We start from the raw sequence: 25095 nt of genomic DNA, 5'->3' as shown, positions 1-25095 counted from the left end.
CCACTGTAAGCCAGCCAGTACATACTCCATCAATCGCTCAAACGTGGCTGGGGCATTACATAAACCAAATGGCATCTTTTGGAACTCGAACAAACCTCTCCGTGTAACAAATGCAGTTTTTGTCTTATCACTATCTGACATTTCTACTTGCCAATAACCAGAACTTAAGTCTAGGCAAGAAAACCAGGTTGATCCAGCTAGTTGATCTAGGCACTCATCTATCCTTGGTAGTGGATATGCATCTTTTATCGTGGTTTCATTCAAGCGCCTGTAGTCAATGCAAAATCTGTGTGTGCCGTCCTTTTTCTTGACAAGAACTATGCCACTGGCCCAAGGACTTGTTGAAGGCTGTATCACATCATCTTTTAGCATTTGGTCAATTTGTTTATCAACTTCTTCTTGCATGTGTACAGGTATCCTTCGTATGGGTTGTTTTATTGGCTTAGCGTCACCTGTGGGAATGTGATGTTTAATTATGCCTGTCCTACCTAGGTCGCTATCCGATACAGAAAAAATATGCGAATATTTGCTTAACAACTTCAGAATTTGCTTCTTTTGATCCTTATTCATTCCATCAACCGTTCGCTGATATAAATCTTGCATATGGTCTGGTAGGATATCAGCCTTGTTTCTTTTTCTTGGGTTATCTTCAATCTTGTCAATTTTTGAAATGGTTGCTACGTTTGTTCCCGAATAGAAGGTTTGAGGCTCTTTAGAAAAGTTAGCAATTCTTAAAGGTATGTCATCATCTGCTTTGACTAACGTCCTTGCTAGAAGTCCACTTCCTTGTTCACTGAAGAATTGACTTGGTTCTACTATACCATATCCTATGCGCTTGATTCCTACTTCAGTTACTTTACCCCTTACTATCATCTCTGATTCGGCAGGTATAGTTATCTGCTCTGAGAGAACGACACGATAACAACCTATTTTGCCTGTACAAAATAGATTAACTGTTTGTCCGCTTATCTTCATTATATTGTGGACAACATCTATGGAAATATCGTGCTTTTGCATAAAATCTAATCCCAACACGACATCCATTTCAATTTCAGCTACTATTGCTTTTGTCTGACATGTTATATCTCCGAATTGTATGGATAACTCTGTTTGTCCTTTAACTTCTAATTGATTTCCACTAGCTGACATTATCTTGAAATCAAATGGCATAACCTTATAATTTTGCTCTAAAGCATTCCAAAGTTTATTTGAGATTAGAGTTAAAGTAGCTCCTGTATCAACTAGACAATCTACTGACATCTTATCGACTGTAGCCGTAGCATATAACCCAGACATTAAAATACCTAAGTTTTGCATACTGTGCCCATCTTTGACATTTTTGGTGCTATCATTACTTTGATTTTGACAAGGCTGTTCTGGTTTTTGATGTGGTGTCATATTATCTTTCGAGGATCTATCCGTATTAGATCTTGAGTCTGGACGTGGTTGCCAGCTTGGTGTTCTTGGTGAAAAATGCCTATCACGGTTATATGGACGTTGAAACCTACCTCTAAATGCACCCCTTTGTGGATAACCATAGTTTAATGGACGACGCGGATATCTAGTTTCTGTATTATTCTGGTATTTACTTCGTCTCATACTGTCTATCGTCGCCTGTAACTTTGATACAGTCTTCTTTAAATTTTCCATTTCAGAGGATGGGACCTCTGACGTTGTACTTCTTATTATGCCTTGCTGCTGTTTTTCTGCACGATAAAAGGCTTCAAGCTCGACTGCATGTCTGACTGCATCATTCAAATCTGTAGGCCTTGCCTGTTTTATTTTCAGTCGCATATCCGAATTTATAAGTGCATCCATAAATTGTTCCTTAGCTAATGTCTCGTGGACATCAACTGGAGCACTGGGATATGCTAAATTAGCCAATCGGCGGATATCCTGCCCTAGTTCAGCCATAGACTCCGTTGCTTTTTGATGTCTATCCCTTAACTGTACTCTATACAACTCTGTCTGGTTTTTAGGGGAGAACCTATCTTCAAGAGCTCTTACTAGCTCGTTAAAGTCTGTAGTTTTGGTACTGAGATTACCAAAAACACCTTGTGCCTGTCCTCTTAAAGAGACAGATAAGTAAAGACCCTTCTGATTTTCATTCCAACCATTTAAAGCTGCACAGGCATCGAAATGTGCCTTATAGTCTGTCCAGGCACTGGTTCCGTCATATGTTGCAGGTTTCATGATCGTGCCCTTATTACCAGCAGTTGGTTTTGCTTCGTCCGTATTTCCTATACCAGAATTATCCCCTGTTGCTGAGGTAGTATCTACCTTCTTCTTCCGTACAGTGACAAATCTATCTGTCCTATCATTTTCGCCATCCTCACTTTTAGTCGGTACTCGAGGCAGTAAACGTCTTGGTTTTGAAATACTAGGTGTTTCCACATCATCTGGTCTACCATGCCTTATATCCCGCATAAAAGTCTTATCTGGAGCAGGGGTAGAAGTGGATATCGCACCTAAAGTTTGGTTTATCTGATGCTGCAACTCATTGATTTCTTGCTCTATCCTGAGCCTTCGGTTTTCGGTCTTAAGTTCTTGCATCTCTTCCATCATCAAGAGGAAATCCTCGTCAGTCCATCTATTACTCCTATCCATTATGTTTATTGTGGGTTTATAGCTTATTCAAAACTATAACAGGGTCCCCCGTTGGGCGCCAAATTTTGTAACGTGTAGCTACTATGGATAGATAATTTTCCTCTGGGCTTCTTAGCCGTTTGATTAGTTACCAATGATTAATGAAATGATTTAAGGTGCCAGCAATCAGTTTAAAATTATAGGAAATAGACAAATGATTTCAGTGATTATAAGTCTTGTGGATGGACTATCCTTAATCAAGATATAATTAAAGTGTTTATATCAGACCCTATATGTCTATCCTGTACCCGCAGACAGGTTTATGTCCCTCTTGAATAGTGGATGTGCTAACTGATCCTATCTATCTTAAATGAGTTTATCCTTTAATGCACGAGAAGAGATATCCTTAATTTATAACCTAAGAGTATAAGAATTGTTATGCCCTGTTGTTTAGTAGCTCCCAGCAACCGCAATGCTTGCAGCGAGCCCTCCACGAACAGGTCAGCCTATCCTGCAGTTTAGTAGCTCCCAGCAACCGCAATGCTTGCAGTGAGCCCTCCACGTACAGGAATCGGAAAACCTATAGAAGTCAAGCCTAAGAGACAAGATCCTAATAGGCGTTCTGTAATTTAATATAATTATTTTAATATATTACTGACGATGTGGACACTACCACAGTCGGACCGATTCTGATCAGTCGGCTGCTCCGCAGGTCGTTATATAGCTTGTACCGGGTACCAGTATTGGAACCAGTAGTAAAGCGTTTTTCGATACCGACCGTAATCAAGCACCCATACGATTCGTCCTCAGGGTCGAAATGACTGAGTACGAACCAACTTATTTTGAGACCAAGTTTTAGCGTAAATAATCAGCCTAGAATATGATTTCTGCATGTAATCAAACAGGATTAAGAAAAGGAATAATATTTAGTGGTTATTCTATAACTAGACTGAGTTTTTACCTGTATTTTAATAGTGGTTTGTAGAAGACGTCGTCTGCTGTTTTGTTTATCTTTTATCGGTATATGACCACTATATTTAGTTACGGGTAACAGTGTATTTTATCTATATATGTAAGAGGGTCCCTTGCTACACTACTGTTGTACCTTGCCAGATCCTCCACTTCAAATGAAGACATGCACATATTGTCAGAAGTTCTATTTTCTGTTATGGCATGAAGGTAGTAATTTGCCAGATATGCCTCCGTGGTCCACTCGAAAGTAGTCCATATCAATATATAGTGCAATTTTCCCGCCTAGTAAAAGCCATTTTCATGCCAGATATAAGCTTTATTGATGCTTAATTGTAAAGAGGAATGTCTGTGGATGATTTTAAGCTATGTTATATGCTTCAGAAGCTGAGTCAAAGCTATTTCCTGATGTCTACCTACGCAATAGTAGTGTTTTCGTCACGTGTCTCAATCACGTGACCATTGTTTCGTTGCATTATGGTCGACCCTATATTTTTTTGGTATTTTTTGATTGCCTAAAGACAGACCTTCAAGACAAGGGTAGTCTCGCAGGAAGTGAAAGGCTAGAAATGCTGATACATATAAAATTATGTTATAAATTGTTATTTATAGTTACATAGAAAATAGTAGCGGAGGCATTTAATACCTTCTAACCTATAATGAAAAAATCGCACTTCGTGAAAATAATGCTTCAACCGATGTAAAACTGGTACTTTCTGATCAGAATTGAGTAATAAACACCATTTTAAGACAAACTTGATATATCATTTGAATATTTTGGGCAAAATTAAGATTTTTTTGGAAAGTAGGCAAAATTCTGATTTTCAAGGTAATTCCCCACACCTTGATTGCCTATTAAGACAGATCTTCAAGTCAAGGGTAATCTTGCAAGAAGTGGAAGGCTAGAAATGCTGATACAAATATGTTATAAATTGTTATTTTTACATAGAAAATAGTAGCAGGGGCATTTAGTACTTTCTAACCTTTATTTTGTGGGTGGCTGGGGGGTGGGGGGGGGGGGAAGTAAGCATCTTTTTTGGATATTATGACATTATTATGTCGAGCAGTTTCAGTGGGCATGTGTCATACAGTGTAGACATTATTCTTGTTTTGGTATGTGATAAATAAAATATTTTGTCTTTGTTGTTTCAGTACTAAATTTATTGCAACTGTTAAATAAAAGACTAATATTCTTGCCAGAGGCTTGAAAATATAATTGTATTTAAAACTGGTCCAATAAATTTAGTACTGAAACTACTCTCATTTAATTGATATCCTCAATGAAAATTTCGGAATTTAGAAGAATCATCTGGACACATTCCAATAAATGAAATTTAGGATGTGAATTAAAGGAATACTAGAATTAACATTTGAGTATTCAGATAAATAATTTGAGCCGCGCCATGAGAAAACCAACATAGTGGGTTTGCGACCAGCATGGATCCAGACGGTTTCTCTAATTGCTATAGGCTTTGAAAGCGGACAGCATGGATCCTGACCAGACTGCGCGGATGCGCAGGCTGGTCTGGATCCATGCTGGTCGCAAACCCACTATGTTGGTTTTCTCATGGCACGGCTCATTTGTAGATGTTCAAATATTCTTATGCGAATACAGTAGTTACGTTGTCTGAATATTGATGTCTGAATTGTGTGGCCGTTATAATTTACATTTCTTAGACGAATTTGCCAATAATGTTCACTGTTGTTGGAGTTTTGAAATCTAAATGCTTTAAAAACTTTTTGAATGAAAAAGTTAAATTTTGGAAGCAAAAAATACCGATAATGACATTTGTCTTTTATCAGTATTTCCATGTGCGAAATATGTTTATGCACTTGATAACCTTATAGTACAAGTGTTTTGCCATTGATAAGACCTTGATTGAAATGAGAACAAAATCTGATCTTAAACAAATCAAAGAAAACTGAAAGTAAACTGTATTGCAATTTCTAACAACGTAACCAGTTGCCTTATTTAGCAACTCTAAACATTTTTTGCTTTTACGCAAGTTGCCAAGTTGCATTGCTTTGTCTCAGTACCAGTTACATCAACAGTAGAGATTCACACTTTGACAAATAGGGCTGCATATGGGTTGAAATGGTTGATACAATACTCACACATAAAAGTGTGCAATAATTACAATAGAATGGCATCAAACGAGCTATTTTATAGATTGAGAATTATTATCATTTTGAGAAAAAATGTCCAACTTCACATGTGTAAACCCTTCACTGTGGACACATTTTCGCAGCTGGAACATGTGTCTCCTTAAAACGAATTACTTATGGATTTTTCACTCGTCCTTGTTAAATGATGTGGTTCAGAGTAACGGGACGGACTGGAAGTAAGGTTACCGGATAATAACCATAATCTGATTTAAATAGTCATATTGCTGAAGTAAGGTGTTACAGAAGCCTAACATTTTATTAAACTGTCTTCATATAACAATACATGAAACCCGCAATAATGGGATGCCTCTGAAAAACTTGTCTTGTTTGTATACAGGTCTGCATATAAGCTGCATTTCCATGTGTTCATCACAGTTTTATATTAACCACAGTGTATGCCATGCATGTGCTATACATACCCTGATTCGTAAAGGTACCCTGCTTATACTAGGAAAAGGTATGCAATGCATACCATGTATCTACCACCAAAAGGTATTCTATGCATACCCTGCTTCCACTACTAAAAGGTATGCAATGCATACCATGCATCTACCACAAAAAGGTATGCTATGCATACCCTGCTTACACTAGGAAAAGGTATGCAATGCATACTATGCATCTACCACAAAAAGGTATGCATGCTATGCATACCTTGCTTAGACTACAAAAAGGTATGCAATGCATACCATGTATCTACCACAAAAAGGTATGCTATGCATACCCTGCTTAGACTACAAAAAGGTATAAAAGGTATGCAATGCATACCATGTGTCTGCCACAAAAAAGGTATGCTATGCATACCCTGCTTAGACTACAAAAAGGTATACAATGCATACCATGTGTCTACCACAAAAAAGATATGCTATGCTTACCCTGCTTAGACTACAAAAAGGTATACAATGCATACCATGTATCTACCACAAAAAAGGTATGCTATGTATACTCTTCTTAAATAAGGAAAGGGTACCTCAATCTACAGTGTATGCCGTGCACACCATGTGCCTACGGTGACAGTGTATGCTGAGTATACTACTAAAACTGTGTATATCGTATCTACTTAAGTAGAGTTTGCCGTATCTACAGACTATAATTCCCACCAAAACAATATTTCGCCATTTTATTTGAACGCTAGGACTAAACATTTGTATGGGACATCACTCACTGACCTATCTTAAACATTGTCTAAGTACATGATAACTTGGTTCTGCTATCTATTATTTCATAAACTGCATTTATAACAGAATACAATGCCTCGGAATATACATTTTTTATTAGTTTTGATTTATACATAACATGTCACACAATATACAAGTCATAGCATCACAAAATAACTAATAATTTTATAAGACATCAAATTCTATTGGCATAATTAAGGACAGTAAATTTGAAAATTCCACAAATCTGCGTCGATGCCAGTGAAAAAAAAATCATACGCAAGAAGGCAAAGATGGCCCTAGGTCGCTCGCCTGAGAAACACACCATAACAGTGTAAACATCCATTTCAAATTCGTCCGAGTTTTTCATGTAATAAACATTCTGCCCAAGTTACATGAACATTGGAGCACAAATGTATACTTTAGTGTATAAACAAAATTTGGCATAGTGACCTAGTTTTTGACTCATAAGACCCAAATTACAACTCGTCCAAGATTTTACAGAAACAAAAATTCTAACAAAGACTTGTAAAGATTGGAGCAAAAGAGTGGCATCTACAGTGTAAACAAGCCTTTCCCTTGATTTGACCTAGTAACCTAGTGTTTGACCCCACGTAACCAAGATTCAAAATCCTCTAAGACTTTGTGAAAACAAACTTTCTGGCCAAGTTCAATAAATATTAAATAAAAAATGCGGCCCTAGTGTGTAAACAAGCTTTTTCTGACATGGTGACCTAGTTTTTGAACCGATGTAACCCAGATAAACAAACTAGAGATTTCATGGAGACATCCTGACCAAGTTTCATGCATATCAGATAAAAATGCAGCCCCTCTTGCACACACCAAGTTTTTCTATAAGTTGACAGAATGATCCAACTTTTTGACCCCATATGACCTAAATTTAAACTTTACCAAGATCTGATCAAGACAAACAGTCTGTTCAAATTTCACAAATATCCAGTTAGAAAACGCAGCCCCAATTGCTTACACAACGTTTTTGTCAGATTTGACTTGGTGACCTAGTTTTTAACGACAGATGACCAATATTTAAACTTGACCTAGATTTTTTCAAGAATATCATTCTGATCGAATTTCATGAATATTCAGTGAAAAATGCAGCTCCTGTTGCACACACACAGAGTATTTCTTTTTCCTTTTTTTGACCGGGTGACGTTTTTTCTAAACCCAGATGACCCATATTTAAACGACCTAGATTTTACTAAGACAAACATTCTGATCAAAGTCCACGAATAATCAGTAAACAAGAGGGTCATGATGACCATATATCGCTCACCTGTTAAACTTGGCCTTTGAATCATCAAGATAAACATTCTGACCAAGTTTCATGAAGATAGATACGTGTGGCCTCAATAGTGTTTACAAGATTTTCCTTTGCTCTGACCGGATGACCTAGTTTTTGACCCAATATGACCCAGTTTTGATCTTGGCCTAGGAATCGACAAGATAAATATTCTGAGCAAGTTTGTATTACCTCAAAGCATAAATCAAACCTCTATATGGCTGAAATGGCCAACATAGAAAATTCTGCCACTTTCAGGGGCAGTAACTAGAACTCGTGATGGAATCTTATTGTGACTTGTGTGTCAGTTTGGTTAAAATCAAATATAAAATGTCACTTATTTCGTGTTTACACAAGGTAAAAATAACACATTTTGGCTTTTTCAGGGGTCAATCAGGGGCCGTAACTCGGGAACCTATGAATAGATCTGACAGATTCATCATGGAGTCCAAGAGATATTGTTGTTAAAAATATTCTGCAAGTTTGTATCAAATCAAACCATAAATGAAGTTTCTATATGGCTGCAAAAGCCAAAATAGCACATTTTGGCCCTTTAAAGGGCCATAACTCTATGATGGGATCTGGTCAGTTTTCGAAAGGAACCACGTTATAACGCCAATACAAATTGTTTGCAAGTTTAGTTAAAATCAATTTCAAAACGTCTGTATCGAGTTCACAAGCCAAAAATAGCAAATTTTGGCCCTTTAACTCTTAGCTTGCTGGCGGCAAGTGATTCTGCCTTTGCGACCAGTGCAGACCAAGATCAGCCTGCACATCCGTGCAGTCTGATCATGGTCTGCACTGTTCGCTATTCAGTCAGTAAATTTTTAGTAAACACCCCTTCAAATGATAAATGGTACTGCCCAAATTGGAAGATGGACCAGTCAATTATAGAAATTTAGCATGGTAAGGGTTAATGGGCCATAACTCTCGAACACATGATGAAATCTAGCCAGTTTTCGAAGGGACAGTAACAACAAAGGGAAGAAATTTAACCAAAAAGAAAAAAAAATTCTTACAAGGCCCAGATATGTCAAAATACACCTAAAAATTGGAGGTACCATCCATGCTGTACCACAGCAAAGTGGTCTCGGTTTTTCCCTATGGCCAATAATAAAAAAGTTACTAAATATAAGCTATTTATAGTAACGTAAAAGGAAAGTAATAAAAAAAAAATATTGTAAGTGAACAAAAGAAGGATCTGCCAAATAAATCTGTTGACATAAATGAAATTTCAGATCAGTATCTTCGTTAGTTACGGAGATATACCCATTTTAATTTGAAACAAGGCAGTCTGGAAGACAGCTAAATTCCCCGCCACTGCTATGGATAGTGAAAGGGTAAACCTTTGATTTTAGCTGTGACCTTGACCTTGAACTGACATGGCTGACTCATGAAATTCTGCACAACGTCTTGATGAGGTGATCATTTGACCAAAGTTTCATAAAAATTCTTCAAGGGGTTTAGGAGATACAGAGCTGAAACCTTTGACCTTCAGCTGTGACCTTGACCTTGAGTTGACATGGCTGACTCATGAGTTCTTGATGAGGTGATCATTTGACACAAGTTTGATGAAAATCCTTCAAGGGGTTAAGGAGATACAGAGTGGACACAAAATGGAAGGCTCAAACCTCCGACCCTTAGTTGTGACCTTGACCTTAAGCTGGCATGGTTGACTCATAATTTCTGCACATCGTTCTGATGAGGTAATCATTTGACCCAAGTTTTATAAAATTCCTTCAAGGGGTTTAGGAGATATAGAGCGGACACGAAATGGAAGGCTCAAACGTTTGACCTTCAGTTGTGACCTTGACCTTGAGCCGACATGGCTGACTCATAAGTTCTGCATATCGCCTTGATGAGGTGATCGTTTGACCCAAGTTTGATGAAAATCCTTCAAGGGGTTTAGGAGATATAGAGCGGACACAAAATGGAAGGCTCAAACCTTTGACCCTAAGTTGTGACCTTGACCTTGAGCCGGCATGACTGACTCATGGGTTCTGCACATCGTCTTGATGAGGTGATCATTTGACCCAAGTTTTATAAAATTCCTTCAAGGGGTTTAAGAGATATAGAGCGGATACAAAATGGAAGGCTCAAACCTTTGACCTTGAGTTGTGACCTTGACCTTGAGCCAGCATGGCTGACTCATGGGTTTTGCACATCGTCTTGATGAGGTGATCATTTGACCTAAGTTTTATAAAATTCCTTCAAGGGGTTTAGGAGATATAGAGCGGACACAAAATGGCAGGCTCAAACCTTTGACCTTGAGTTGTGACCTTGACCTTGAACCGACAAGGCTGACTCATGGGTTCTGCACATCGTCTTGATGAGGTGATTATTTGACTCAAGTTTCATGAAAATCCTTCAAGGGGTTTAGGAGATATGGTCCGGACACGATTTTGTTACGGACGGAAGGACGGACGCAGGCCATTCCTATAATCCCTCTGCCACGGCGGGGGATTAATAAAGGGAGGTAATTTGACATAAAATCAGTCCATAGTTATCTACCCTGATTGGCTCAGTCCAACTAATGACAATAATGGAATTTCAAATAAGTCCTATAAGTACTTACTGGTATAAATCCATTTTGATTACAATCAGGGGAGGTAATCAGAATATAAAATAACTCTGAACCTAAGCTTGGATCTGATTTGTCATGAAATCCAAGAATTATTGTTGTTGAAGTTATTTTGGAAGTTTGTATCAAATCAAACCATATATGAAGTCTCTATATGGCTGCAAAAGCCAAAATAGCCTATTTTGGACAGTTAAGGGGCCATAACTCTGGAACCCATGATGAAATCTGACTAGTTCAAGAAAGGAACCAAGATCTTGTGGTGATACAAATTGTATGCAAGTTTAGTAAAAATCAAATCATAAATAAAGCTGCTCTTGTGTAGACAAGGTCAAAATAGCTCATTTTGGCCCTTTCAGGGGCCATAACTCTGGAACCCATAATGGGATCTGGCCAGTTCAAGAAAGGAGCCGAGATCTTATGGTGATACATGTTGTGTGCAAGCTTGGTTAAAATAAAATCATAAATGAAACCACTATCGTGCAGACAAGAAATTGTTGACGGACGCACGCACGGACGGACTGACGACGGACGAAGGGTGATCACAAAAGCTCACCTTGTCACTATGTGACAGGTGAGCTAAAAACAGCAACTTTTGGCCCTTTAAAGGGTCATAACTCTGGAACCCATGGTGGGATCTGCCTAGTTTTCGAAAGGATCCGATATATATTCTGCCAATACAAATTGTGTGCAAGTTTGATTAAAGTTTGTTACAAAATGTGGTCTCTTTCATGTTCACAAGCCATAAATAGCAAATTCTGACCCTCTAAGGGGCCATAACTCTGGAGCCCAAAATGTGATCTGCCTAGTTTTCGAAAGACAACGAGATATTATGCCAATACAAGTTGTGTGCAAGTTTGATTAAAATGGATTTGCAAAATGTGGTCTTAATCGTGTTCACAAGCCAAAAATAGCAAATTTTAGCCCTTTAAAGGGCCATAACTCTAAAACCAATGATGGGATCTGTCTAGTTTTCGAAGGGAACCGGGATATTAATATTATACCAATACAAGTTGTGTGCATAGTTTGATCAAAATTGATTGCAAAATGTGGTCTCTATCTTATTCACAAGCCAAAAATAACAAATTTTGGCCCTTTAAGGGGCCATCACTTTGGAACCCGTGATGAAATCTAGCCAGTTTTCGAAAGGATCCGAGATATTATGCCAATTTAAGTTTTGTGCAAGTTTAAAATTGGTTGCAAAATGTGGTCTCTATCGAGTTCACAAGCCATAATTAGCAAATTTTGTCCCTGTAAGGGGCCATAACTCTAGAATCCATGATGGGATCAGCCTAGTTTTAAAAGGAACCGAGATATTATGCCAGTACAAGTTGTGTGCATAGTTTGATCAAAATTGATTGCAAACTGAGGTCTCTATCATGTTCACAAGCAACAGTGGACGGACGATCACAAAAGCTAACATTGTGACAGGTGAGCTAAAATGCAGCCCCTATTCCATACACACAGTTTTCCTTTGATTCGACCAGGTACCACGTTTTGGAACCCAGTTAAGCCATATTCAAACTTGACCTAGATTTCCTCAAGACAGACTGATCTAATTTCATAAAGATCAAGTGAAAAGTGCAGCCCCTATTGCAAACACAATGTTATTTTATTTGAATGGGTGACTCAGTTTTAGTCCCAGATGACCCATATTCATACTTGAGCTAGACTTCCTCAAGACGTACATTCTGATCAAATTTCATGAAGACCTAGTTTTAAATGCTGCCCCTATTGCATATATAGGTTTCTCGTTGATTTTTAATCGGGTAACCTACTTTTCAAATTTCACCGGGAAGTCATCAAGACAAACATTCTGACTAATTCTCATGAGTTTTAAACTTATGTGGTCTCCAGAGTGTTAACAAGATTTTCCTTAAATCTGGCCTCATGACCTAGTTTTTGACCCCACATGACCCAGTTTCAAACTTGGCCTAAAGATAATCAAGACAAACATTCTGATCGAATTTACCGAATATCCAGTGAAAAATGCAGCCCCCATCGCATACGCACAGTTTATCTTTGTTTCGACCAGGTGAACTATTTTTTTACCCCAGATGATACAAATTCAAACTTGACCTAGATTTTATTAAAACAAACATTCTGATCAAATTTCATGAAGATCAGTGAAAAATGCGGCCTCTATTGCACACAAGGTTTTGCTCTTTTTTATTTGACCGGGTTGCCTATTTTTTTTTACCCCAGATGACCCATATTTACACTTGATCTAGATTGCATCAAGACAAACATTCTGATCAGATTTTATAAAGATCCAGCATAAAATGCAGCCCTTATTGCATACACACAGAGTTTTCTTTGATTTAATCGGGTGACCTAGTTTTTGACCCAGATAACCCATATTCAAAGCTGACCTTGATTACAGCAAGGTAAACATTCTGATCAAATTTCATGAAGATTCAGTGTAAAATGCACACCCTATTACACACACACATACAGTTTTCCTTTGATTCGACACAGAATCAAATTTAACCTAAAACAAAAAATCTGACTATCAAGAGTTTCAAATTTAAAAAGTGGTTTCCAGAGAGTTAACAAGTTTTTCCTTTAATCTGGCCAAATGACCTTGTTTCTGACCTCACTTGAACCAGTTTCGAAACTTTCCTAAAGATTATCAAGATAAACGTTCTAACCAAGTTTCAGAAAGATATGTTCATAAATGTGACCTCTAGAGTTTTTACAAGATTTTCCTTTGATTTTGATTAAAATTGCTTTAAAATTGTTGATGCTAGAGTGTAAACAGACTTAATTTAACGGACGGACAACGGACATTCATCGATCCTAATCGCTCACCCGACCTTGACCTTAAACCTACTGGTCGCTAGAATGACAGGTTTCATCTACTGGCCACCTGCAATTAGCCTTTACATTTAAATGTCCGAGGAAAGATCATTATTCCAGATAGTCTGCAGTAATGAGATACCTGTCACCTTTACTCTTTACCTAAATAATGTAAGAGGTAATTTTCTGACAGCAGGCTACTATAGTATGAAGGTTGACCATAAGAAGCCTTTTATTTTGTTTTATACCTGCCTAATACATTTTGACAGGTGTCTTTATAAATCAATTGTCAAACGAATAATATGGATTGTCCAACAAATAAAAGTCCACTGCATTAATTCCGTTTACACTAGTCCAACTATGATGCATCCTTTGTTTCTGGAATTCTGGATTGCGGAACTGTTTTGCTCTACTAGGTAATCATAGCTTCGTCTACCAGCACTTCCTAAACATCTACTGCGGTACCTGTTTTCAAATATAAGAGGAATTTTAATACAATAAACCATTTGGAATATGCATTATTGCATCCTGACACTAAAATGTAATAAAACATACAATAAGAAGTTGGATACTTGGAACACAACATGGAGATAAATAGAGAATATTAGGTTACTGTCTGATAAATTTAAATTTATTAGGCGAGTTGAAGAAAATATATTAGGCGAGGCTCTGCCGAGCCTGATATTTTTTCGTAGACGAGCCGAATAATTTTTTTTTCAGACAGTAATCTAATATTCTATTTATCCTAACTGCTCAGGAAATTGGGAAAAAGGTCATTGGAAAGAGTAACAGCGTGCAGACTTGACGTCATATAATATGACGTTTGCTAGTGTAATTCAGTTTGTGGAAAATCGAAAAAATGCAATAACTTTTTTGTTTCTGGATAAAAACTTGTGATTTTACCATTTATTTTCTTAGTTAGAACATTTCCAATACAATGATAACAGTTTCAATGAAAAATTCGGAAAAAAATGTTTTCAAAATTTCCGGCTGAAGTGCTGTAAAAGTGCAAATAGCAATAACTTTTTTGTTTCAGGATAAAAACCTTTGATTTGACCACTCATTTTCTATGTTCAGCCATTTCCAATACAATGGTGATGATTTAAATGCAAACTTTTGATAAAATAGTTGATTTCAAAAGTTCCCGCAAAAGTGAAATCTTGACACTGACTAAATAAAGCAAAGTTTATTAGGCAGGCCGATTTTGTGCTATATCTTGTATGATGGTAGGATAAATGGTATTTAATAAGACAGCATTGCTTATGCATAAACAAAAATATACACAAATAAAATGTAGTTTTATCAAATGTTAATGGTGAGCCTTAAGTGGGTTATTAGCACGACTAAACCTAAAATTTGCCATCTTTGAAAAATATGTGTGCATTAGAAAGTGTCCATGTCTTCTATGTAGTGTCGCAACACCACTTTCAATGTTTTCAAACTTGATCAAATATTTTACATATTATCATGTTTAAAACGAACTATGACATTGCACAACTTTCTGATTACTTTACACGAAAAATGCATTGCACAACTGTCTAAATAAAATAAATAAAAAAACACATTAGAAAAGAAATAATTTATAGCAAAGTCGTGTTTGAACACTATTTATACACTTGGGTAGCAATACGTCGTTCGAAATTATTTCACAAGTGCTGCGCTCTCGTGCAATTATTACGCATATTGTGTTTATAATGTTTAAATACGGTTTTGCTATAAATTCTTTCTTAATCATGTAAGAAAATGACAATTTTAAAGAAAACAAATTTTTTAGCTTTATTTAAAAACCGGTTAGTGTGCCCGCCTCCGGTTATTAGCTTACGATACAGAATTCCTACTATAGATTAATAAAAAGAGGCCCAAATGGGCCCAAGGCGCTTATCTGAAGAAGGCCTGAACCATCTGACTTTGCTTCTGACTAGGTTTGGTAAGCTGATCATTTAAAGAAATTATTTAAATGTTAACCTATTTTGCTGTGACAGCACAACACATTTAGAACAAATTTGATGATAAGAACTTGATTATGTATTGTTGTAGACCCGGTGCACCTTACAAATCTGGACACCATTAAATCTGGCTGTTCCATCCATTTACTTAATACCGTTTTTACAACAATTTCTAGCAAATCATATTTTCACATACTTATACTCCCACTGCTACAGAAAAAGAAACAAGAGTGCCAGAATGTCACAATATACACCCGTCACGGCAAATATTTTTTTGTTTTAGAAATTATTGTAATTCTTTTATTTTTCTACGTCCACAAAAAAAAAATCCTTACGAGGTAAAGATACCTTAAAATACACCCAAAATTTGAAAGTAACATCAATGTTGTACCACAGAAAAGTGGTCTTGGTTTTTCCCTACGATCAATTATAAAAAAGTTACAATGTAATTTATTTATAGTAACGGCTAAGGGAAGTTCATCTTTAAAGAAAAAAAAATCCCCCCACCCCCCAAAAAATGACAAGCCCACACAAAAATCCTTACCAGGTAGAGATAGCTCAAAATACACTTCAGACTTGGATGTAACATGCATATTGTACCACAGAAAAGTGGTCTCGATTTTTCCCTATGACTTGTATTGAAAAAGTTACAATATAAGCTATTTATAGTAACAGCAAAGGGAAGTAATTCAAAAGAAGGGACCAGTGCATGACACTCCGTCTCATGATGGTGTACAATTGTGCCAAGTTACATCAAAATCCCTCCATACATGAAGTAGAAATGCTCCGGACAAAGTCATTCTTGTATCTGACCTTTGGCCTCTAAGTGTGACCTGACCTTAGACCTAGGGACCTGGTTCTTGCGCATGACACTCCGTCTTATGCTTGTGAACATTTGTGCCAAGTTGTATCAAAATCCCTCAATGCATGAAGAAGAAATGCTCCGGACAAAGTTTTCATTCTTGTATCCTTGACCTCTAAGTGTGACCTTGACCTTACCCCTAGGGACCTGGTTCTTGCGCCTGACACTCCATCTCATGATGGTGAACAATTGTGCCAAGCTACATCAAAGTCCTTTCATGCATGAAGAAGATATGCTCCGGACAAAGTTTTCATTCTTGTATCCTTTGACCTCTAAGTGTGACCTTGACCTTAGACCTAGGGACCTGGTTCTTGCGCATGACACTCAGTCTCATTATGGTGAACAACTGTGTCAAGCTACATCAAAATCCTTCCATGCATGAAGAAGATATGCTCCGGACAATGTCATTCTTGAATTTTACATTCTTGTATCCTTTGTCCTCTAAGTGTGACCTTGACCTTTGACCTAGGGACCTGGTTTTTGCGCATGACACTCTGTCTCATGATGATAAACAATTGTGCCAAGTTTCATCAAAATCCCTCCATGCATGAAGAAGATATGCTCCGGACAAAGTCATTCTTGAATTTGACCTTTGACCTCTAAGTGTGACCTTGACCTTAGACCTAGGGACCTGGTTTTTGCGCATGACACTCCATCTCATGATGGTGAACAACTGTGCCAAGTTTTATTAAAATCCCTCTATGCATGTAGAAGATATGCTCCGGACAAGGTCTGTGGACGCCGCCCGCCCGCCAGGGGCGTTCCCATAATACGTCCCGTTTTTTGGTCCCCTACTGGTTGAAAACCAGTTTCGGGGACTATAGGAATGCGCTTTTCCGTCATTCTGTCATTCCGTCATTCTGTCATTCCGTCCGTCCGCAATTTCGTGTCCGGTCCATAACTCTTTTATCCATGAAGGGATTTCAATATTACTTGGCACAAATGTTCCCCATGATGAGACGACGTGTCATGCGCAAAACCCGGACCCCTAGCTTAAAGGTCAAGGTCACAATTGGAGGTCAAAGGTCAACAGGGCTTTTTTCCTGTCCGGTCCATTACTCTCCCATCCATGAAGGGATTTTAATATCACTTGGCACAATTGTACCTCGTAATAAGATGATGTGTCATGCACAACGTTGAGACCCCTAGCTCAAAGGTCAAGGTCACACTTAGCAGTCAAATGTTAACATGGCATGAACAGGGTCTGTTTCGTGTCCGGTCCGTAACTCTTTCATTCATTATGTGATTTTAATATTACTTGACACAAATGTTCCCCATGATGAGACGACGTGTCGTGCGCAAAACCCGCACCCCTAGCTCAAAGGTCAAGGTCACAATTTGAGGTCAAAGGTCAACAGGGCTTTTTTCCTGTCCGGTCCATAACTCTCCCATCTCTGAAGGGATTTTAATATCAATTGGCACAATTGTACCTCATAATAAGAGGATGTGTCGTGAACAACTTTCAGACCCCTAGCTCAAAGGTCAAGGTCACACTTAGCAGTCATATGTTAACATGTTATGAACAGGGTCTGTTTCCTGTCCGGTCCATAACTGTGTCATTCATTAAGGGATTTCAATATTACTTAGCACAGGTGTTCCCCATGATGAGACAACATGTCATGTGCAAATCCCGGAGCCCTTGCTCAAAGGTCAAGGTCACCATTTGGGGTCAAATGTCAATAGGGCTTTTTTCCTGTCTGGTCCATAACTCTGCCATCCATGAAGGGATTTTGATATTACTTGGCACAAATGTTCCCCATGATGAGGCAACATGTCTTGCGCAAAACCCGGACCCCTAGCTCAAAGGTCAAGGTCACAATTGGAGGCCAAAAGTCAATATGGTTTTTTTCCTGTCCGGTCCAGAACTTTGTCATCCATCAAGGGATTACAATATTACTTGGCATAAATGTTCCCCATGATAAGACGACGTGTCATGCGCAACACCCAGAACATTAGCTTTAAGGTCAAGGTCACACTTTGAGATCAAAGGTCAATAGGATTTTTTTCCTGTCCGGTCTATAACTTCGTCATGCAAAACAGGATTTAAATATCAGTTGGCACAAACATTTCCCTGGATGAAACAACATGTTGTGCGCAAAGCCACGGCTCTAGGTCTAAGGTCAAGGTCATACTTAGAGGTCAAATTCAAGAATGCCTTTGTCTGGAGCATTTCTTCTTTATGCATTGAGGGGATTTTAATGTAACTTGGCACAAATGTTCACCACTATGAGATGAATTGTCGCGCGCCAGAACCAGGTCCCTAGGTCTAAGGCCAAGGTCATACTCAGAGGTAGCTTAAGATCTTCAGCTCTCTCGGTTTATATACTGGATTTGGATAAAGCCGCAACTATGAAAAAAATAAAATATAAAAAAGCGGCATTTAGAGTTTTGGAAGCCAGGACTAACTCAGAGGTTAAAGATCAAATTCAAGAATGACTTTGTCCGGAGCATTTCTTCTTCATGCATGGAGGTATTTTGATGTAACTTGGCAGAAATGTTCACCACTATGAGGCACACTTTTTTTAGAATTATGTCCCTTTGTTGTTACTATAAATAGATTATATTGTAACTTTTTATTACTGGCCGTAGGGAAAAATTGAGACCACTTTTCTGTGGTACAACATGCGCGGTACATCCAAATTTTAGGTGTATTTTGACCTATCTCTGCCTGGTAAAGAGTTTCTTGTGGACTTATATTTGATAGATTTTTTTTATTATTTTTTTTTAGGGTTAATTTCACTTTGTTGTTACTATAAATAACTTTTATGATAACATTTGTATCATCGGCTAAAAAAATTCCAAATGAAAACAACCGTACGTTTTTATATATGCAAATTTTAATCCAAGTGCTTTGTTATATTATATTGTATATATAGTACAATATTGTTTATACATCATTGACAGATATCAGTTCATTATGTTATACTGCAGTAGAGAAAATTAGGTGCCTTCCAGTAGGGGACTTTGTATTGCATGGCAATACTTCATTCACTTGTTCAAACGGGCGTATAAAAAGGGTGGAAACTCTTATATAAGAAAGCTACAACCCGCTGAGTATACTCAGTTTTGCTTCCATCGACCGTCAATCTCAAGCAGAAAAAATGCATGTTCGGGCATTAATTCAATACGGCATTTGCTAGATTTACAGTTCGCAAAGATATGCATCTCAGTTTCATGCGATTTATGAATTCACTCGCACAGGTATGAATCTTGAATGCATATGATGAAATATTGTATTCTTAATAGTTTGAGCAGTAACAAATCAAAAAGCATAGCATTTTATCACGAAAAATCACAACTACCTATGGCGGGATTCGAATCCGGGTCGTTCGGGTGCTAGTTCAATGCTTATACCAGAACAAAAAAAGCCGACTCCATTACGCTATTGTCAGAGATTGTTTTCAAACATACAGGCTAACCACCATCACTCCAAAAATATAAAGAAATAAAAAACAAACGATGGACAAACATCTATTCGTTTTCGCGATTTAATTTTTTATCAGTAGCACATAAATGTTTGGTTTCACGACATTTTTTTTCTTTTGAAAATCGCAACTGAAAAGGTGTCAGGGCTGCTACTGCTCTCATCCAATTTTTAAGTTGAAAATAATTCGGACAGTTTAAAGACGCACAATAAACATACTAGTAATTATATTACAGTGTGTTTTTAATTTAATATACTCTCAGTCTGTAATGTAATAGGTTAGAACATGTCTCATTAGAAGCTTTTAACCCAATTAAGGAACTTGAAAGCAGACTGAATGTTACTACATGACATGTATTAATTGTACTTGTAAAAAAGGTCACGATACCAATTGATTGGTATACGATAGCGGACACATAATGACTTTCGGCAATTTTCGGTATATTCTCCATACGCTACTTCGGCATTCATCGGTGGTCAAAAGCAAAATATGACTTTACGTACCTTCGGGAAATGTCGAAATCGCATACGGATATCAATATAACGTTAACAAACGGAAATTGCCGATTGTCAATACGGGTCCAGTTCCGTAGATAAAAAACAATGTTACTGAAAAACCTACTGTTAAAATGCCACTGCAACCAGCCAACGTCTTCCTACTCCATTTCCCCAAAATATGGCTTGTTTTTTTTACATCCTGCGAAAATAAATGAATAATAAATAAATAAATAAATAGATGTAAAATTTTATCAGACATTGGTTGAAATGAAATGAGGACTGAATTATATACTTCGAAAAAGTTCATGAATCAGTTGAACCCTTCCAGAAAAAGTATCAACTTTAACAATATTTTTGAGACACCGGTATTTTTTAATTAAATGACATCATGCGCAAACCAAAAACATATAACATCTTGGCACCGTTTTTCACCTGAAATCATTTTTTTCTTTTGCAACTACCGAATTTTTTTATAAACAAGAGGGCCATGAAGGCCCTGTATCGCTCAATTGTCAGACATATTGACCTAAAGATCATCTAGATTAACATTCTGACCAAGTTTCATTAGGATATGAATATACAGTTATAAATCTGGCCTCTACAGTGTTAACAAGCTTTTCCTTTGCTTTGACCTAGTGACCTAGTTTTTGACCCCAGATAACCCAAAATCAAACTCGTCCAAGATTTTATTAAGCCAATAAGGGTAACATTCAGACCAAGTTTCATTAAGATTGGGCCAAAATTGTGACCTCTAGAATGTTAACAAGCTTTTCCTTTGATTTTAACCTGGTGACCTAGTTTTTGACCCCAGATGACCCAATATCAAACTTGTCCAAGATTTTATTGAGGGTAACACTCTGACCAAGCTTCATTAAGTTTGGGCCAAAATTGTGACCTCTTGAGTGTTAACAGTCAAATTGTTTCTTTGTTGACGACGGACGACTGACGGAGGACGATGAACGACGGACATTGGGCGATCACAAAACCTCACCTTTGAGCACTTCGTGCTCAGGTGAGCTAAAATAATATTACATCTTATTCTGTTTTGTAACATCAGATAATATCCTATGCCCTGCTTGTTATTCATGTCAATAAAATGGATAAAAATGATATGTCATTTGAATTGAACATTTGTCTTTATTTTGATTCATCACATGTTTGATGTCGCGAGAGTGCAATAAAGCCATAACTTAAAAATGATAATACACTATAGTATAATAAAGCTTTGACGTCGACGTCGTTTATAGTACATTAGTGGTTGAACTGACTTGTTTATATAGTAAAGAAAGTAGATTTTTTTGTGACTCGACAGGAAAAGTCAACATAATAAAAAAAATAACATTGTGACTTTCCACATTGAATTTATTAAACTCGTTGAATAAAATTGATAAAATGCTCGTCAGAGCCTCGCATTTTATTTAATTCGTTTAATAAACTCAATATGAAAAGACACTCAAAAAAACTAGCCCAAACACCCCAAGTAATCCCTGTAACGTCAAGTGGTTAAAAACGACGATAACGTCAGTTACGCTAATGTACGCCAAAAATGAGCGTAACGTCTATACTATTTAAGAAATAATTTATAGCAAAACAGTGCTTTATCACTATTTATACACGATGGGCGGTTATACGTCGGGCGTAATAATTTCACGAGGGCGCAGTTCGATTCTAATATGTTCTTTATTGTAAAATTTATATCAAATATGATGGAACTGTTTCTTCGCGCAAGCATGGCGCCAATAGTAGATGTTTGTTAAAACACGCCAAGACCGGAAACGGTAATAGTATGCAGGCCTTTTTTTCATCAATTTAGGAATGCCACCGACACCGGTGGAATTGGGAAAATCTGCTCGGAAATGGTCTTAATTGGGACAATTTGCAAATTACCAAAATCTACATAAATGTGTTTTACATTTCAGAAATTGTTCAACAGTATTATAATTTACCTAAATATACATACAAATCAGCAAAACTATCTTAAAACAGCAAAACCCCTAAAAGGTATAATCATTTGGGAATTTTAAATTCAACTTTGCCGGAAAAAAAAACATACTTTTTTGCATTGGGATTACCTCCTTTTACAGGAGGTAGATTTATAGCGAAAAAAAAGCCCTGGTATGTCGTCTTGCGACAGAATTCAGTTCGAGCGAAAATAATTGCGAATTATTCAGCAAAGCGAAAAACTTATTCAGTACGTGTATAAATTAATTCAAACAGTTGTGCAATGTGACATTTCGTTTAAAACATGTTTTTAAGTAAAATATTAAATGAAATTTGAAAGTGCTATTTCTTGATGCGTACATGGCGCTAAATATCACGTTGACGTGACGTCAACATAACATCGTTATTATGATTAAAGTATTGTTAGCCATATTAGAACACTGATGGTTGGCTGCAACAGGGATCATCTGCATGGCATGTCCAATCATCTCACTAAGTTTAAACACTCTGGGCCTAGTGGTTCTCAAGTTATGAACTTGAAACGGGTTTTTTTAATGTTCATTTCCCTGTGACCTTGACCTTTGATCGAGTGGCCCCAAAATCAGAAGGGGTCATCTACTCTTAATGTCCAATAATCCTAATAAGTTTCAACGAAAAGTGTTTTCTATGTCCAGCCGCCCCTGTGACCTTGACCCTTCACGGAGTAATCCTAAAACAACACGGGCCAGCTACTCTGAACGTCCTATCACCCTATGAAATTTGAAGGCTCTAGACCAAATAGTTCTTAAGTTATTGACTGGAAATGGATTTCCATGTTCTGTCCACTGCCACCTTGACCTTTAATAGAGTGACCCCAAAGTCAATAGAGATCAACTAGATCTACTCTGCATGTCCAATCATCCTATGAATTAAGGACCACAATGGAAATAAGAGATTTTTTCTCTCTTTCTTGTGTCATCCTTGATATTGATGTGACTGACATAGTTCATAACACATTACTTCATATGACAACTTTTATATGTGATTATAAATTTTTATATGCATGTATTGTAACTATGTTATGTTTGCTCAATTATCGAAATAAATCTATCTATCTATGAAGTTTCAATATTCTTGGTCAAGTGGTTCTCAAATCATTGAGGAAATGGTTTTGCATGTTCATGTCCCTGTGACATTGACCTTTATTAAAGTGACCCCCAAAATCAACAGGGGTCATCTACTCTGCATAGTCAATTCTCCTGCATAGTTTCAACATTCTGGGTCAAGTGGTTCTTAAGTCAATGACCGGAAATATTTGTCCATGTTCAGGCCCCTGTGACACTGAAAATTATTAGATTGACCCCAAAATCAATAGGGGTTATTTAATCTGCATGATCAATCCTCCTGTGAAATTTCAACATTCTGCCATTTCTGGGTCAAGTGGTTCTTATCATAATTTACCACCCGCTTGAAGAAAACTTCTAATCGTCGTCCATACTTGATGACGCGTCTCTGTATATTATGACAAAGCATAGAAATGAGCCTATTCCTTTATATAAATCTCTTTCAACTAAGTGAAGTATATCAAGTGCCTTGAAGTGGGTGGGATATGATCAATATTTATTGATAGAGCTTCAAGCGACTGTGATAAAAGGTATGGATAATTTATTTACCTTGACTATTCGTTGACAAGTTGCTGCATAGATGTAACAATCCCTTCCTGTGTTTTTTACGGAAACAAAATTTTGTGACAAGATCAACAAAGCAGTCAACAAGTCGATATTTTCACAACTGTCATGCCTAGATCAAAAGAACGAGAAAAATTGCTTATGACGTCATTTGTGACATCACTTATGACATCATCATGTAAACCAATAATGAAAGAAATGGAAGTCGACTAGCTGTTTACTAAAATTTAAAAGTGAATATACATCAAGATTAAGGTAAATACTAAAATGTATTGACAAAAAAAATGTTTTTATAATATATTGGGCAAAATATGTGCAGAATGCTCATAATGTACGCTTGGTGTAGCTAGTATTATCAAGAGGCGGATACAGGATTTGGTAGAAGTGGGTGGTTGGGGGGGGGGGGCGCAAACTGTATTCGAGCAACTGGGGATGGGGTTCCGGGCCCGGGGGCATGTTCCCCCGGAAAAGTTTGAAAACAATGGATCCATCTGGTGCATTCTGGGCGTTCTGAGGACTTTATTTGATACGGAAACTGGACGAAGTAATTATAGGTAAGCGACTAATTATTTATGTTTCTAAAGGCTGGCCACGATTGTGCTTGGAAATAACGAAGGGAATAGGTGGCTGCCATTAACTTGTCTATTGGCCCGAGAAATATACGGGTTAGAGTCAAGTTACCAATGCTCGGCCATTTTCATTACATTATTGCTAATACTGTTTTACTGAAGTTGTTCAGTTTCTATCAAAATCGTGTTTTAAACAGTACACCATTGTAGAAAATAGGTCAAGTGATCAAGCGCCTGATTGATCACAGATTTCGGAGTAAAATAAGTGCGGTGCAACTAAGGTCAAACACCACTAATTTCACCAGATACGAACCAATGCTCGGCCACCCATTTATAGTGCTTGTGAAAGGTATATGCTTTGATTTTATTATATTTTCATGTTATTAAACATGCTTCTAGAACAAATTATGAGTAAAACAACAATATTTCAATATTTTGAAGTAGATAAATACACATATTAAACCTACATGTATTTCAGTTAATAGTACATTTTTCTTTCAGTCAAACTAAAACAATGAAACAAATCAGGTAACAACAAATGCAGCAGCAATTAACTCTAATACAATAGAAAAGTTTATATATTTGAATTTAAATGAATAACAAATAGTTTAACTCATTAATGTAGGGAGCGAGTGC

At 37.2% G+C, this 25095-nt stretch overlaps 1 long non-coding RNA gene across 1 annotated transcript; it reads right to left on the bottom strand.

Annotated features, from left to right (window-relative positions):
- Positions 1–12084: 12084 nt before the first annotated feature.
- LOC128559520 (uncharacterized) lies at positions 12085–20483 on the bottom strand. Its single transcript, XR_008372429.1, has 2 exons — positions 20407–20483; positions 12085–14017 (listed from the first exon to the last, which is right to left on the bottom strand). It is a non-coding gene; the product is annotated as an uncharacterized LOC128559520 (long non-coding RNA).
- Between the last annotated feature and the right edge of the window lie 4612 nt (positions 20484–25095).

Source organism: Mercenaria mercenaria, chromosome 9 (assembly GCF_021730395.1).
Source record: "Mercenaria mercenaria strain notata chromosome 9, MADL_Memer_1, whole genome shotgun sequence".
Taxonomy (NCBI): Eukaryota; Metazoa; Mollusca; class Bivalvia; order Venerida; family Veneridae; genus Mercenaria; species Mercenaria mercenaria.
The sequence above is the reverse complement of the archived record's forward strand: the minus strand, read 5'-3'. Positions and strand labels throughout refer to the sequence as shown.